This window comes from Saimiri boliviensis, chromosome 16, assembly GCF_048565385.1.
Source record: "Saimiri boliviensis isolate mSaiBol1 chromosome 16, mSaiBol1.pri, whole genome shotgun sequence".
Lineage (NCBI taxonomy): Eukaryota > Metazoa > Chordata > Mammalia > Primates > Cebidae > Saimiri > Saimiri boliviensis.
The window spans coordinates 56733158-56749428 of record NC_133464.1 but is presented as its reverse complement, the minus strand read 5'-3'; the positions used below and the strand labels follow the sequence as shown (position 1 = coordinate 56749428).

General features: G+C 38.1%; 1 protein-coding gene across 3 annotated transcripts in view; it reads left to right on the top strand.

The window, feature by feature from the left end:
- OLFM4 (olfactomedin 4) overlaps positions 1 to 16271 on the top strand; it is a 737268-nt gene that overhangs the window by 497780 nt on the left and 223217 nt on the right. For all 3 annotated transcript variants that reach the window (XM_074387646.1, XM_074387647.1, XM_003927191.4), the window contains exon 17: positions 10963 to 11089. The gene's annotated coding sequence lies outside the window, so the exon portion shown is untranslated. The remainder of the gene's footprint in view (positions 1 to 10962; positions 11090 to 16271) is intronic.

The window sequence follows — 16271 nt, the reverse complement described above, 5'->3', positions numbered from 1 at the left end:
TTCTGACTGTAGTGTATAATGCAAATCTACCCCAGCCACGGAAAAGTTAGGGGGGACATTAACAGGTGCTGCTCACATCTGGTCAGTCTCTGGAGTTTTGTCTTCATCCCCACTTTCTTTTCCTGGCATCGGCTCTCAAAGACTAAAGTTGGAAACCTTTTGTGTGTTGAGGCAGTGTTTCTTCTTCTTAAGTCATAAAAATAATCATGGTCAGATTATACCAGATGGTATGAGAAAAAGAAGAACCATTGAGATCAGTGGCAAATGGGGAGATTGAGGAAGATGGAGCCAGACGGGTCCCTGCCCAGCTCTTTGGAAGCTGAATCTCACAGCTCTTTCCCTTGGTTACAGTGTCATTGGGAACAAACAGCATTTTGCCTATCCTTTAAATTTATGGCATAGGGGTATTTGTCAAATATTTATAAATACCAATTTTCTATGCAGCTGAAACCCATTTATAGAAAATATCTGATAGACTGTAAATTTTAACATATAATTTACATATCTCCAATGGTAATTAAATTATCTTTGGGTTTTATATTTTTGGCACTTAAAAAGTTTTCAGTATCAGAATTTAGTTTGGCTTGTTCAACAGTTTGCTTTCCACTTGGAAGGCATTAAGGGAGGAGATTATGTATAAATCAGTATGACAACATTGTATGTGAAGAAGTATGAAGAATGCTTGCAAAAGTTAGGTTTAAGTAATTCCCTAATTTGTAGTTAATTTTACGGCTTCCAAGGCCAAGACGCTAAAAATATCAAGTACTTTATATGATACAAGTCCAGTATCTATATTTAAATGTGAGTACGCTTGTAGCTTAGGACCAAATGTAAACACTTTTGGATTGATCACTCAAAAAGAGTTGACCAACCCTTGCAAACTTTCATGCAATTGATAATTCTATTGAAATTAAGTCTCCCTCCTCTAAATACTCAGAATCCCAGATTGTGTTTTTGAAATTCATTAACGAAAATGACAGCCAAATGGATCTGAAAATAGCAATGATAGCCACCAAAGTTTAATGTTGAAAAATTGGAGTTAATGTTTTTTATTCAAGAGAGAGAGAACCAAAACAATTTCCTTTGGCAGATTTTGCTTTAGCTTGTCAACTGGAGAACCTGATGTCTTTGCCAAAGAAATATGCAAATAGGTGGTTGATTAAATAAGATGAAAACTTTATTGCTGAGATATAGCTTTCCTTTCCATTTCTAACTTCATTCATTTCATGCTCACTGAACCAAGCCTAACTAAGACTCCATGACTTTCAATAGGACTGTAATCCTCTGCTGCTGAAAGAAACTTCTAGTGCTGTGAGCTCCCTATGAGTTCAAGATAGTGTGGATGAGTGAACCTTCTATCATTCTCTGATAGGTGTGTGGGGGTTTTGGAGGTAGGGTTTGAGCATGGGTGTATGCAGAAGGAGATTCTTGATGACAACAACAACAAAATTAATCCTGTCAAACTGTATGTGCCTATGCTTTATCACCATGATTATACTGAGGTTTTATTTTAGAGTATCCTGGATTTTAAATTGAAAGTCAAATATAATTTGCCACGAGAAGCATGAAGTGAGTGACTAGAAAGCTGCTAGCAAGGCCCAGCGTGACAAATCAGTGTCTCTGTGATAATGAGCCTCTGCAGGAGGTGGGTCACTGTGCTGCAGTTGAGTGGCAGAAGAAGGCTGCATGGCTTTGAGTTAATGCAAAGGCCACATATTCTAGATTGGTTCAACTGGTGTGATGGCCAGAACCAGGCAGACACCATTCACTTCTTTTATTGCTCAGGAATAGCAGCACTGTTGCAACTCCTATTATTCTGTGCAAACTTTGGGCACACATAATGCAGTATCTACTAGTGCAGTTGAAGAGAAAGTCTGCCTGGAGAAACGGCACTAGAGAGGTGTAAGTCGTATTTCCTGAGTGCTAGACTTGTGCCTGGAATTGGGATTCATACTTTACATGTATTTTCTTATTTAGTGCTTACAACTTTTATTATTCACATTTTGCAAATGAAGAAACTGGAATTTTGAGAAACCGAGTGAGTGACTCACAGAAGGTCAAAAATTTAAAGCAGTGTAAGAAAAATTAACTTTCACTAAGCCTCTGCTACGTGGCCCCATGTTGTCTTCCATGCTTGGTGTGCACATATATGAGCTCTTGTGTTAGTTTTTACCACAACCCTTGGAAGTTGATATTAGGATCATGTTTTATAGAGGAAGCAACTGAATCTCGCAAATGATAAACTAACGCCAGCTGAAAGAGGCCAGTCAGAAAACCCAGGGTCCTAATCTCATCTCATGTTCAGGAAGGTGACTTCATAAGCTGAAGGATGAACTAATTTTCAGAGAGAGACATTTGGCTTCCAGGGTGTCCTGGGAATCTCTATTTTCTCTCAGAAAATAACTCACTGTTAGACTTTTTCTAGTCTTTTCTGTGGGACTGCCTCATTTGTTGCATCAGGGTTTGATGGTATGCTTAACATGATCCTAATACACTAAAAAGGCATGTTACGAAAACCGACTCTATTAAATTCCCCCTCAGGTCACCAGGGAAGGCAGGGTGAGGCACTGTCTTTCTAATTTTTACTCACTCCCTGGCCATCTTCAATTCTTTCTGGCCACTCACTAATTTAGATAGCTTATATGCACACTGTTCATCTACTCAAGGGCGGAAAAGGATTTGCAGCTACATGACCCAATGCTGAAGAGATGGAGCGTGTAGTTACCCTGATTCCATGTAAGTCATTTGAAAGACCTGGATGAGAGTCAGCAAGGATGCGTGCATTCTGTTTGCTGTGTGCCTCGCAGGAGGCTGTCTGGGAATGTTGCACATAAACACAGTTCTTTCTAATTTTGGTGGCATCTTAGTGAGATTGTTCTGGTATGGAGAGCTACAGGTTTATTCCTCATTTATGGTGCTGATAATTTAGCATGGCTTTTGTTCTAGGCATCTTAAAAAAATGTATCTATGACAGGTACAAAGCTCCAATGATAAAAGTAATGGAAAACGCGAACTTCGTCGTTGGATGTCCCTTCACTCTGTCTTCACCAAACTAGGCTTCAGCAATTAAAGATGGAAAACATCCCCTCTCAGCCCCCTGAAGGGTAGCATGGGAAGCTGAGAAATCTGTACATCAGGTTTAGAGAGCCCTGGGTTCAACTTGGACTTCTGTACTTCCAGGATTGGTTGAATTTGAATAACATAATAACTCCCCTGAAATGTTACTTCTTCATCTGTAAAGAGATAATCCTTATTCCCTTCTCAGAGGTTAAGTATTAACATGACATATCAAATGTGGAAACAGCGAGCAAAAGACTTAACATATATTACAGGCTTGATAAAAACTTCTCTTGTTGGATGAAAGCTGTGTGACCTTAGGCCAGTTACTTAACCTTTCTGAGTTGCAGATTCTTCTTCTGTAAAACTGAAAATAATACCTACTTGATAGGATAGTTTTGAGGATTAAATAGCACAGTATAGATAAAGCACGTGGCATTGTAGGCACTTCCTCATGACGGCTTTTATCGTTACAAAACCTTTGGTGGTTAAAGTGAAAGGGCACAGGTATTGCTAGGGTAACCATGCATTCTTGGTTGCGCTGGAGAGAATCTGTTTATTCCTGGTTCTGGCAAAATCATCAGTAACATACTCCTTACTTTCAAAACGTTCCAAATAAATTTTGTGGTCACTCCAAATATAACTAGTATGTAGGGAGGAGGCTGACCTGTTGAGAAGGTGAGAGCATAATAGCGATTCCTTTCCCATAAGTAATGGTTACCTAGTTCTTCTAACACGAGAGTTTAGTTCTTACTAGTTGGCTATCATTAAGTTTGCTTATTATTGCTAAGCGGATAAGCATCTGCAATTCAGAAACAAACTAAATATACAGAAAATATGTGGGCAGAGGTTTTGATGAAGTGGTTTGTTCCCTCTTTCTGGTCATTTTCCACTTACTAGTATCCAATTTTCAAGAACACACAGCTTTCATGCTACCCTCTGGCTGCCCCAAATCACTTCTTACTGCTAGCTCTAAGGGGTGGCGCATTAAGGGTCCTGGCTGTCTGGACACCCTCCTGGTGATTTTTAAAAGGCTGTTTCTCTACACTCAGTCCTTGGCTCCCACAAGTATACCTTCTCTTATTTTTGCTGTAGGAATCTTCCTGAAGTTAGCTTATTCACGTGATCTCATTGAACTCTGCCGGTTCACTCTGGGCCCATTCCATAGGTACAGAAATGTATGGATCTGTGCCTTGAGCTGGGAGTAAGCAGGGAGGAATATATTCCTGAGTCCTGAGTCTTCCTTTGGCACTGTCTGCAGTCTCTTCTTCCAACTGCTCTGTTTTCTCCCATGACACCCCATCCAGTGTGTTTCTCATCTATGGAGGAGTAAATGAGAAGCAAAGTGTTTTTTTTCTGTCCCAGGGAACCACCAAACTTTGAGAAGCGTCTGAAAGGCACGTCTTCGGAGAGCTAGAATCATCAAGAGGAGCAGGTATTTTTTTTTTTTCCTCCATAAATCTGGATCCTCTTCCTTTTGTTTTCAGTTTACTTCAACTTTCTCTTCAGGAGAGGGAAGAGAAATCAGCTGTCTTGGCATCAGCTTTTATTTCCCAATGATTGTCTCATCTCTGGTATGTGGCCTTTGATCCAGTCCTTTGGAATGTAGGTCATTTCTTTTAGCAGTCGCTGTGGAGCTGGTAAAGAAAGACAAAGGTACCTACCCTATTATTTCAGTGTGTGCTCCCAGTAAGATTCTCAGATTACTGTTACACAGGTAACTGACTTTTCCTTTCATTTCCTCCAGCAGAGTAAAGACTAGGCAGTCAATTAAAAATATATTATGAAATATATTTTAAAATATAAAATAACACATATGTACATTATAAATTGGAGATTATCAAATGTTTTTCTGAAAAGGTCTAGACAATGAATATTTTAGACTTTGTAGGCCATATAGACATCCGTTGCAAAGATTCTTCCTGCTCTCCCTCCTTCACCTCTTAACAAAGCTTTAAAAATGTGAAACAAACAAAACAACAAAAACCATTCTCAGCTCGCATGCCAAACATAAGCATTCTACTGTCACAGCTGTTTTTGTTTTACTGTTTGGCAGGACATATGCCTTCTCATTACCCTTCCTTTTTAAGGCTTATTTTAAAATTGGTGTCATACATGTTTTTTAAGATAAACTTTAGTCTGCGATTTCATTTTCAAAACCCATCATTTGTATTTCACAGAATCTATACATTTATTATAATCCTGTAAATTTCTACTTTCTGTCCTTCCTTTTTCCCATATGATAGATCTGCCTTCTATCTCTTGACAATTAAGTTTCTGTATCAGGAGTTGTTTCATATACCTAAAATTAGAGGTCGCAGCCTGAGACTGAAGATCACCCTGGTAAGAAGGTCATATGGGAAATGATCAATGCTGTTGCCCACTATCAGTGGACTCTGATTCCTCTGTTTTACTGAACCCAGAGGGGTTGGACTGATGAAATCAGATTTTCTTTAATGGGTATTTATTTTATTTTTCCTAGATGACTGGGTAGGGACCATTTCTGGCCTGGGTGACCTTCACATACAGATCCTTGCATATATCTATTAAGAGCATAGTGAGTCAATTTTTGGTTGTTATAATTCCAGTATTAAATTCTGCCTAAGATAGGTTTGACTTTTTTCCCCTGGAGGCCAAGACAATGATCATTTAATTTTTACTAGATCCAAATCTGTACCCCTCTACCTCCTCTCACATCATTTTGTTTCTTTGACATTTCCTGCCTAAGAAGTTAGGGAAGAATGTGAAGACTTGAGATCCAAACCCTGCAGTAAAACAGCTACTCAGGAAGACACTTTCTCTAAGCACTGGAAAGTAGAGATCCTACTTACCTCGTCCCTTGCTTATGCTTGCCTTTCATGCATTTTCTATTGCTAATATAACAAGTGTCATGATAGATTGAAATTCAATTTTATATCAAAATAATAATAATTAAGAAACAGATGTGAAGGAAGAAAATACCTATAGTTTATATTTACTTTTCAAATGTAAGATTTTTTTTTTTGGTATTAACATTTAAACGCCTCTTTTGAATTTGTTCTCACCTAATACTGGCAATAATTCAAACATCCAATCTACCTCCTCAACCACAGAATAGGCCAGTGCCTGATATTACAGCAACTACATATGAAATCCTTTCCAGTGTAAAGACTTATTAACATTTAAAAAGAACTAGATCCCTTCTTACTTTGACTATAGAGTCAACGCCTGCTGAGCAGAACTCACTGTCTGTCATTCCCAACCTTTTCCCCTCTTTTGCATTTACTGAAGTCCTTAAATATCAGCAGCACACTAAAAGTTCTCACATAAATGCACCAAATGAAATCCCATCTTTAACTCTAGCCCTCCCGACCCATTTCCCCTGTGTTCAAATAACGCCGAGGGACGAATTTTCAGTGAATTGTCAAAAGGAAAGGTGGCAGTCCATTTAGCAGTCAGCTAGTTGCTAATTAGCACCCAACTAAAATGCCTCAAAATTTGAGTATTCCCAATTGAACACTTTGAAAGATAAGCATTCTACTAATTTAACTCTGCTGTAGGTTGAGCCCTGATTGAGTCTTTTCACAGTAAGATGAGCCATATTCCAGTGCTTTTCAGTATTGATTTTTAGCCCGGAGCTAAAAATGCTCATCTAAACATGTCATTTTTAAATCTTTGATTGCCCGCTCTAAGGGGTACAAATTATGAGACTCTATGTAGTGGGTCCTCACACTCTGACAGAGGAATTAAAAAGGACTTCCTCATATCGTTTTGAGATTCTCCAGATTTAAAAAAGAAATGCTGGGGAGGTAGAGGAAGGAATAAACATGAGCAAGATATAGTTGTTTTAAGAAGCAGATTGTCAAAGTGGAGATCTGTCATCAAGAGAAGCTGAATTTAGCTTGGTCTTCCCAGAGACAGTTATGGTCCTTTTCACATATTGGTGCATTCAGGCTGGGGACTGTAGCTGCCATTGGAACTAGGCACAAGACTGTTTCTGCAGAATCATGTAGAGCTTGACAAGACCTTGAAGTCATTTTATTCTGAGGAGTTAAATTAGCACTTTTTTCAGAACTCAAGCAAAAGTAAAAAAAGAAAGGGGGTAACATTTTTAAGCACTTACTATTAAACAGTTTTTTTAAATGGATTATAAATAATAACCTTGAGACAGAAGTGATGTTTTGTCTAGAAGCCTGGATAAAAAAGATATAGTCTGTTCCCTCAATTTCATGCTCTTTCTACTACTGAACAGAATATTGAACTCTCCAATTCTTAGTGAGAAGAAACCCAAAAGTACTAATGACGTCTTGGAAGAAAATAGCATTGTCCTATTTTTTTCTTAAAGGAAAATAGGTCAAAATGAAGCTTCTACGATCACTGAATTGTAACTGCTTAAAAGTTTTTGAGAAAGGTATGGAAAGGCACAAACTGAACTAGGTTTAATGAGACTAAAGTGACCATGTAAATCTCACTTGCCAGAAATAATGTATCTGATCTGGGAAAGGGGCATTACTCTCTTCTCGCTGTGGTTCTTTCATGCCGCAGCTGCTATGGCAACATGGTGGGTGAGGCTGGGAAGGCAAGGCTTTTTGGAACGTTAACAAAATCAATAGATATTATAGAAGAGTTGGCATGAGTTTCTTAAGCACGGTTGCTAGAATAGGTACCTGGGGAGGGAAGATGTAGACCACGTCAGAGGCAAAGTCTTTGGAGACTGAGAGAAGAAACAAACTTTGCACCTTAGTCAGTTTTCTACTTTGTAATTTAGCCTCTGGGTAGTTCAGAAAGAAAGAAGAAAGAGAAAATCGAATCTCAGAAGCAGTTGAATTTAATTACTATAAGGACATAACTTTTCTTTCCTTGACCACACTCTTCCCTCTCAGAAAAGATTTCTCTAGATCTGAGAATCAAGAGACCTGGATCCTACAGCTCTCTGTAGACAATGAATAAATTCCTTTACTTCTCTGTAGCTCTTATGTTCATTATTTGATAAATGACCTCAACTATATTGTCTCTATTCAGTTATCCATTGCTCTGATTCTGTGATTCCTATTTTCTATTAGAAAGATTTACTCCACAGAGAACAATGCAGACTCCTAGCACAGTGTGTAGTATATAGCTAGTATTCAATGAAAAAGAGTCAAATAAATGAATGACTTTTTGGGGTCTGATTTAATCACCATTTGTGAGTTTCCCATTTGCAGGTCTACTATAGTACATTGCGTTAGAGTCAAGATAATTATTGATTGGATGATTCCTGATTTTAAACTACTTGTGTATAGTTTCCATAAATGTCTCTAGCTGTGAAAAACATAATGGACTTATCTGTATACACTAACTTGACCATACAGGCCCTGAGTCTATCATGACCCTTAATTCTACCACTAGTTACATATATCTAACAGAATGCATGCCCGTCTGCCTCAAAAGACAGGTATAAGAATGTTCATAGCAGATTAGTCATAGTAGTTCTAATTCAATGCCCATCAACAGTTGAATAAACAAATTGTGATATAGTCATGTAATATAATATGACAGCAATGAAATGAACAAATTACATTTATAAACAAAAACATGAACATCACAAACATTGTTCTGAATGAAAGATACAAAGGAGTTCATGCTGCATAATTCTATTTATATATAATTCAGAAACAAGCACAACTAAATCTAGCCTTTATAAATGCATGTTTACAAGGAAAATATATGGCAAAGGGATTGCCATAAAGGGGGCTAGCCTTTAGGGGAGGGGTAGGTGGTTCTAAGGCACAGGTCTGCCGAGGCCATCTGAGCTCCTAGCAACATTTTATTTTATGTTTGTGCAGAGTAACAGAGGAGCTTGTTGTTTCTATATCTTTCTGTGATGTATATGAGATTTCACAGCAATTTTTTTCTTTTTGTTTTTAAGGAGTATATGTAAAATTCCAGGCCCCTAGTAGGCGCTGAATACATGGTGGTTCCCTAATAAGCATTCCACTTTTCTTCTTCCCCTGATTCGCTCTGCAAAGCTAATCTTAAAAAGTAATGAATAATCTTGTTGTAAGTGCACAACCCAGACATCCATTCCCAGAAGAAAAGTTGACCAGGGCATGAGCAGATTGCAAAGGCAAAAGGTGTTCATTCCTGCCTCATCTGATTGCCTCTTACACTCACACCCGAGTTGTCATACCGGTGACTGTGTTCCAGAGCCAATGAGCACTCCAACGCTTCATAATTACTGAAACACATGTGCTAAGTCACTTTTTGCTAAGCCATGATGAGAATTCTCAGTGTTCAATTGCCCTCAAAATTTCTCATCTCTTCCCTGGGGTGAGGTGCTTTGGTTTAGCAGCTGCACATGGGGATTGCATTTAAATCATTTAAGGTTTAGAGTTCAATATCTCCTAAAAGCAGCCTCTCTTCTTCTAGCATTCCTCTTCAGGTACACCTAGATTTTTTTTCTACTTCAAAGTGAGGAATAGTTTTTAAGGAGGAGGAAACTTTCAAAAATACATTAACTCTTTGAATGCACAGGTATATTTCATAATGCTGTCTGCTTGCGTCTTTCCAGTCACTCACTCCTTGGTAGTAGCTTTTTAAAGTCATTAGCCATCCATTTCACATTTTAGCATCAAAAGCATTAACAGAGTGAATCAGGTATGTGGGTAGCTAAAGTTCAAAAGAAGTAGTGGAGGAGAGTATGCAAAAAAGTCAAGGCCAATTTTGCTTTTAGGTAACATGGTCTCTATGATATACAAACAGGGCCAGGCGCAGTGGGTTATGTCTGTAATTCCATTCACTTTGGGAGGCTGAGGCAGGTGGATCATCTGAGGTTAGGAGTTTAAGACCAGCCTGGCCAACATGCTGAAATCCTGTCTCTACTAAAAATTCAAAAATTAGCCCGGTGTGGTGGTGGATGCCTGAAATCCTAGCTGCTGGAAAGGCTGAGGCAGGAGAATCACTTGAACCTGGGAGGCGGAGGTTGCAGCGAGCCGAGATCACGCCACCATACTCCAGCCTGGGCAACAGAAGGAGACTCCGTTTCCAAAAAAACCCAAACAGAACCTCTCCCTGAATTCTCCCAACTGAATTGCTTATTTGGTTGGTTAAAGTTTTCATGAAACAATTAGAATTATGCCTTAGGATGTAAATTTTCTCAGAATCCCATCACTTTGACAAACTTATGCTATGATACAGATGACAGATGTCAGAGCCTTTTCTGAAAGCAAGTTTCAAAGAAGTAAAAAAGAGCAGCCAATGATATTTTGGCTGATGCAAAAAGGAAATATTTTGGATGCCCCAAACAAATTTCACCATTTAATGACTGGGCCAAGCCCTAACTCTATTATTGTTAATTTTAGAAATTCTCATTATCCCAGCTGTGTTGGATGTACAAGAGGTCAATTTAGTTAGCTCAAAATTAAAGCAGGAATTTGGGACAATGGAAGAAGGCTTGAAACAACAGCAACAATCAGATTGAATCAGGTTCAGCCTCTTATGCTTAAATAGCTTTATTTTCAGAAAATATTTGATAGAGGTGAAAGAACAAGCTCCATCTGTATTTTTCAATGATAGAAGTGAAGGACTTTTCAATGCAATATATTTGGATAAATATCCTGTCAAGCACCTACTGTGGGCCAGATACAAACTGCTATTTTATAGGGACTTCTAGAATGGGTGGATGAGTCCGAGGCACTGCATTGCATCATTAATCACTGTGAATTGAGTACATGGGGGCTGTGAGATTGTGCAGTACTAGACACCACAGGCCTGTGGGGAGTTTGGATGGAGATTGTCAGAAAACATAGAGGAGGCTGGACTCTCCCCAAAGTGAATCTGCAGGCCTAGCTCCCAGTTTAGACAGAGAGCTCATTCATCCATGGTGAGGCTGTTGGGTGTGATTTGCCAGTCACTGAGATGCCCTTGTTTTTTTTTTTTTTCTTGCAGAACCATCTGCAGTTGGTGAAAAATAACCCACTACAGCTAGTGAACATTTCCCACCTTTTATCCTCTGGCTTCTTAGGGCTGTGACAGACGGTGCCCCAGCAGGAACTATGCAGCTCAACTGCCAAAGGTGAGTGCCAGCCATCGTGATGGTCCTGACTTCAGATCTGGGGTTCGGACTCTGTTTGATCTAACTCTCCTTGCTCAACCTGAGGAACTACACACAGTTAGAACTTGGCAATAAAAGTTGTTGACTGAAGGACTGGAGAATCTTTTCTAACATTATGAATCTGAAAGGAGCACGAGGGTTTGTCCTTCTAAGTTAACCTTTGTAATTTATGTAGAGGGAATCTAACGTGCAGAAATGTAAGGTCCAGATCCCTGGTCAGTCAGTGCTATTTCCATTCTGGATGCATCTCTCACTTTTTTATGTCATGTGTTTTGTTGGTGATCTATGTGTATGAGGAGGCAAAAGGTATTTACTTTCTGGAAACTTTCTGCGTTATGTAAGAAAGTTTAGTTTTTTGTAAAACATATGTTAGCTACTATCATTGACCTTGGACTCATTGTGCTAAATGTTTCCTAGGCTTCTTTAGATATATATATACTGATACATGCTGTTTATTTCTGACCAGACTACGTTGTCCCAGAGTGAGTACCAGAAACCACATGGAGTGGTGAAAAGGATAGGGTTTTAGGGCCTAAAATTCCTAAAATGGAATTCCAATTTCCCATCTGCCAGTAATAGGATCTGTAACTGTCTTTCAAAAAGAAAATTGTTTTAACTTTTATGAAGTTTAACATATCACTATTTTAGCAGTCTTTTGTGTCTTGCATAAGATATTTTTGTGTAACCAGTGTGAAGTTTATTTTTTTTCTTAAGGATATCTAATTGTTCCAGTGTCATTTATTGAATAGACTATCTTTTTATATTCAATCACCTCAGTGCCTTTGTTGAAAATCAATTTACCATGAATGTGTGGGTTTATTTGTGGATTCTCAACTTAGACGAATGTCACACTGCCATGATTTCTATAGCTTTAAGTAATGAAGGCAAATCAAGCTTACTTCAATCTTACTCTTGAGTTCATGATTGTTTTTGCCTATCCTAGGTTATTTTCTCTTTTCATGTAAATTATAAAATAACTTATCAGTTTAGTCAACAAAGCCTCTTAAAATCATACTAGAATTACGTGGAAGCTACATCCAATTTGTGGAAAATTACCATCTTACTAATATTAGTCTTCTGAACCATGAGCATGGTATATCTCTCCATTTATTTAGGTCTTTAATTTTTATTTGCAATGTTTTGTAGTTTTCAGTGCTCAGTTCTTAGAAATCTTGTGTTACATTTACTTTTTTTTTTTTTTTGCTGCTGCTATTGCAATACTTTTTTTTTCTTTTTCTTTTTTTTTTTTACTTAATGAAGTCTCACTCTGTTGCCCAGGTTGGAGTGTGGTGGTACAATCTTGGCTCACTGCAACCTCTGTCTCCTGGGTTCAAACAATTCTTCCATCTCAGCCTCCCGAGTAGCTGGGACTACAGGCATACGTACCACACCATGGTAATTTTTGTATTTTTTTAGTCGAAATGGGGTTTCACCATGTTGGCCAGGCTGGTCTCGAACTACTGACCTCAAGTGATCCACCTACTTTGACCTCCCAAAGTTCTGAGATTACATGCATGAGCTACTGTGCCTGGCCTAATAGTTACATTTTTAAAGATTATCTTTAAATTTCTAATTTCTAATATGTAAAACTTAAGTTCATTTTGCTGTTTGATCTTGTATGCTGAGATATTATTTAAATCACTTATTCTCGTAGATATTTCTGTAGCTTTTTAAAGGGTTTTCTATAAACACAATTATGTCCTCTATAAACAGTATGATTCCATTTTTCCAATCTTTATTGTTTTTATTACTTTTTTCTGGCCTTACTGAGTTGGCTAGTGCTTTCAGTACAATCAATGTTAAGGTGAAATGGGGAGAACAGGCATCCATGATGTTTTCCTTATCTTGGCTAAACATTATTGAACATGCCACAGCTGAGAATGATATTAGCTACAGATTTTCATAGCTATCTTTAAATAAGTTGGGAAACTTGCCTCCTATTCTTAATTTTCAGACAAGTATTATTACTCATGTGAAATACTATTTCTGCATTTATTGAAAGGATCATGAAAACTTTCAATCACAAATTCATGGACATTCTCAAAATAACAGGCCAATGCTCCCTTCTCAAAAGTGTCATGGCAATGAAAGACACAGGAACTGTACTGGACTGGAGGGAACTAAGGAGGCATGGCAGCTAAATGCATGTGAGACCCTGGATGGGGTCTCCAACCATAGAAAGGACATTAGGGGTAAATGGGCAGAGCTCGACTGGGGTCTGCAGAGTAGTGAGTTAATGTGTGTTGGTGTCAGTGTACTGTGGTTACGTGCAATGTTAACATTAAGAGAAGCTGGGTGATGTTGTATCAGAACTCTCTGTACTAGTTTTGCATCTGAGATTATTTAAAAATAAATTAAAAAGAAGAAAAAGATGACCAGGGTTGAACATCTCACAACCTCAATGAATACCTCTACTGATGAGGAACTCACCACTGATCACACTAAGCATCAACTTGTACCTCCTGGGCCCCTCAAACCTCACCAAACCCAGATACTCTAAGACGGTGCTTGAGCTAATTGTTCAGCAACATCTTCTTCATAGCCTGTGTACGGGAGCACCTGTGGCACTCACAGCTCTGATAGAGGCTTGTTGAGTGGATGAACTCCCTGCCTCAGCCCAGCCCCAGTCCCTAGCCTTCTCTTTTTTGGAGCCCCTTGAGAGAAAAGTATGGTGATAAACGTAATAATGACTTCTGAAAATGTTCATGCCTGATCCCTAGAGCCTGGGATAGGCACCTCCCACAGCAACAGGGATATGCAATATGAATGATTAAGGATCCCGAGATGCAGAGATGAGCATTTAATTGCAAGTGTTCTTGTAAGAAGGAGGCAGGGTTCAGAGCCAGAGAGAATTTGGAGGTGCTGTGCTGCAAGCTTTGAAGATGGGGAACGTGGGCAGGAGCCAAGGAGTGCTGGTGGCCCCTAGAAGCTGAAAAAGGCAAGGAAATGTATTTGCCCCTGGAGACTCTAGAAGCAATTAGCTTTCATGGCATCTTCATTTGAGCCTAGTGAGACTCTGACGTCCAGAACCATAGGCAGACTCTGTCAAAAAATAGTGAAGGACACTTCCAAAATTCCTTTATCTGGCCAGTATTACCCAGATCCCTAAATCAGAAAACATTGTAACAATTATAAAGCTATAAATCAATACCCATCATGAACATGACTGCAAAAATTCTAAACAAAAATTAACAAATCAAATCCAACAGTACAAAAATAGATAAAATGCATCGTGACCAAGTGAGACTTATCACATGAATGGCTAAGTTGGTGTAACATCTAAAATTCAATGTAATTCAACATGTAAAGAACAAAGGAGAAAAGCTATATAATCCTCTTTTTCAGTGGCTTAAATCAACAAAAATTTATTATTTTATGGTTCTGGTTTTATTTTTATTTTTTTAATATGTGACAGAATTCAACAGCAGAGCTACTTTGTCCTAGAGTTTTCTTGATGGGAAGGTTTTAAAATTATAAATTCATTCTTTAATTGATATAAGGTATTCAAGGATTTTTGTGTTTTCTTTGGTTGAATTAGGTACTTTATGATCTTAAGGAATTTATTTCATCTAAGATGTTAATGTATTACAATAAAGTTGTTTATAGCATTCCATTATTGTACTTTCATTGTATGTAGAATCTGTATTGATGTACCCTCTTTCAGTGTTGATATTTTGACATGTGTTTCTCTTTTCTTTTTCTTTCTTTCTTTTTTTTTTTTTTTCCGAGACAGAGTCTTGCTCTGCCACCCAGGCTGGAGTGCAGTAGAGCAAGCTTGGCTCACTGCAACCTCTACCCGCTACCTCCACCTGCCTCAGCCTCCTGAGTAGCTGAGATTACAGATGTGTATCACCACACCCAGTTGATTTTTGTATTTTTAGTAGAGACAGGATTCATCATGTTGGCCAGGCTGGTCTTGAATTTCTAATCCCTCAAGTGATTTGCCCACCTCTACCTTCCAATGTGCTATGATTATAGCATGAGCCACTGTGCCACTTTTCTTTATTAGCATAGATACGTGATTTTTAATTTTACTCACATTCAAAATAACTAGCTTTGGTTTTAATTATAGTTTATTGTTTTTTCACTTTCCAGTTCATTGATATCTTCCTTTATTGTTTCCTTCTTTTCATTTAATTTAGGTACATTTTTTTCTTTCTCTAGTTTTTAAGATGGGAATTTGAATAATTATCTCATAATCTTTATTTCTAGCATAGACATTTACATGTATAAATGTCTCTCTAAATACTGCTTTACCTACATTTTATAAATTTTAATATATTTTTATTGTCATTTAGTTTAAATGATGTTATAAATTCTCTTGGGTTGTCTTCTTTAACCCACCTATCATTTGAAAGTATGTTCTCTAATTGTCAAATACTTGTCTTTCTCCTAGTTATATTATTGCTATTGATTTCCAGTTTAGTCTCACTGAGGTTAAGAAACAAATTTTGTGTGATTTGAATATTGTTAAATGCATTGAGACTTTTTTTTTCTATGAGTTCAATTTTTTTTTTTTTTATTGTACTTTGGGCTCTGGGGTACATGTGCACTTCCTGCATCCTGCAGGATTGTTGCTTAGGTACATCCATGCCGCGGTGGTTTGCTGTCTCCATTCCCCACCCCGAGGAGACTTCTTTTATGGCACATTATATGATATATCCTGGGAAAAGCACCTTATGCACTTGAAAAAAAAATGAGTATTTTGCTGTTGGGTATAGTTCCTTTTCTCCTTCCTTCCTTTCTTCCTTCCTTCCTCCCTCCCTCCCTCTCTCCCTCCCTCCCTCCCTCCCTCCCTCCCTGCCTTCCTTCCTTTCTTCCCTCCCTCCGTCCTTCCCTCTCTTCTTTTATATCTATCTACCTATCTCTATCAATCTATCTCCATCTCTCCATCTCTCTCTCTCGTCATCTGTCATCATCTATCACCATTTGTCTATCTGTTGAGTTAATGTGGTAGATAATGTTCAGATCATTTATATTATTGCTGTATTTTTGTCTAGTCGTTTTATCAAGTGAGAGGAGGGTCTTTAAATAGCTAATGATGACTGTGGGGTTGTCTGTTTCTCCCTTAAATACCACAATATTTTTGTTTTATATATTTTAAAGCTCTTCTAATTAGTACTTACATATTTATGATTATCTT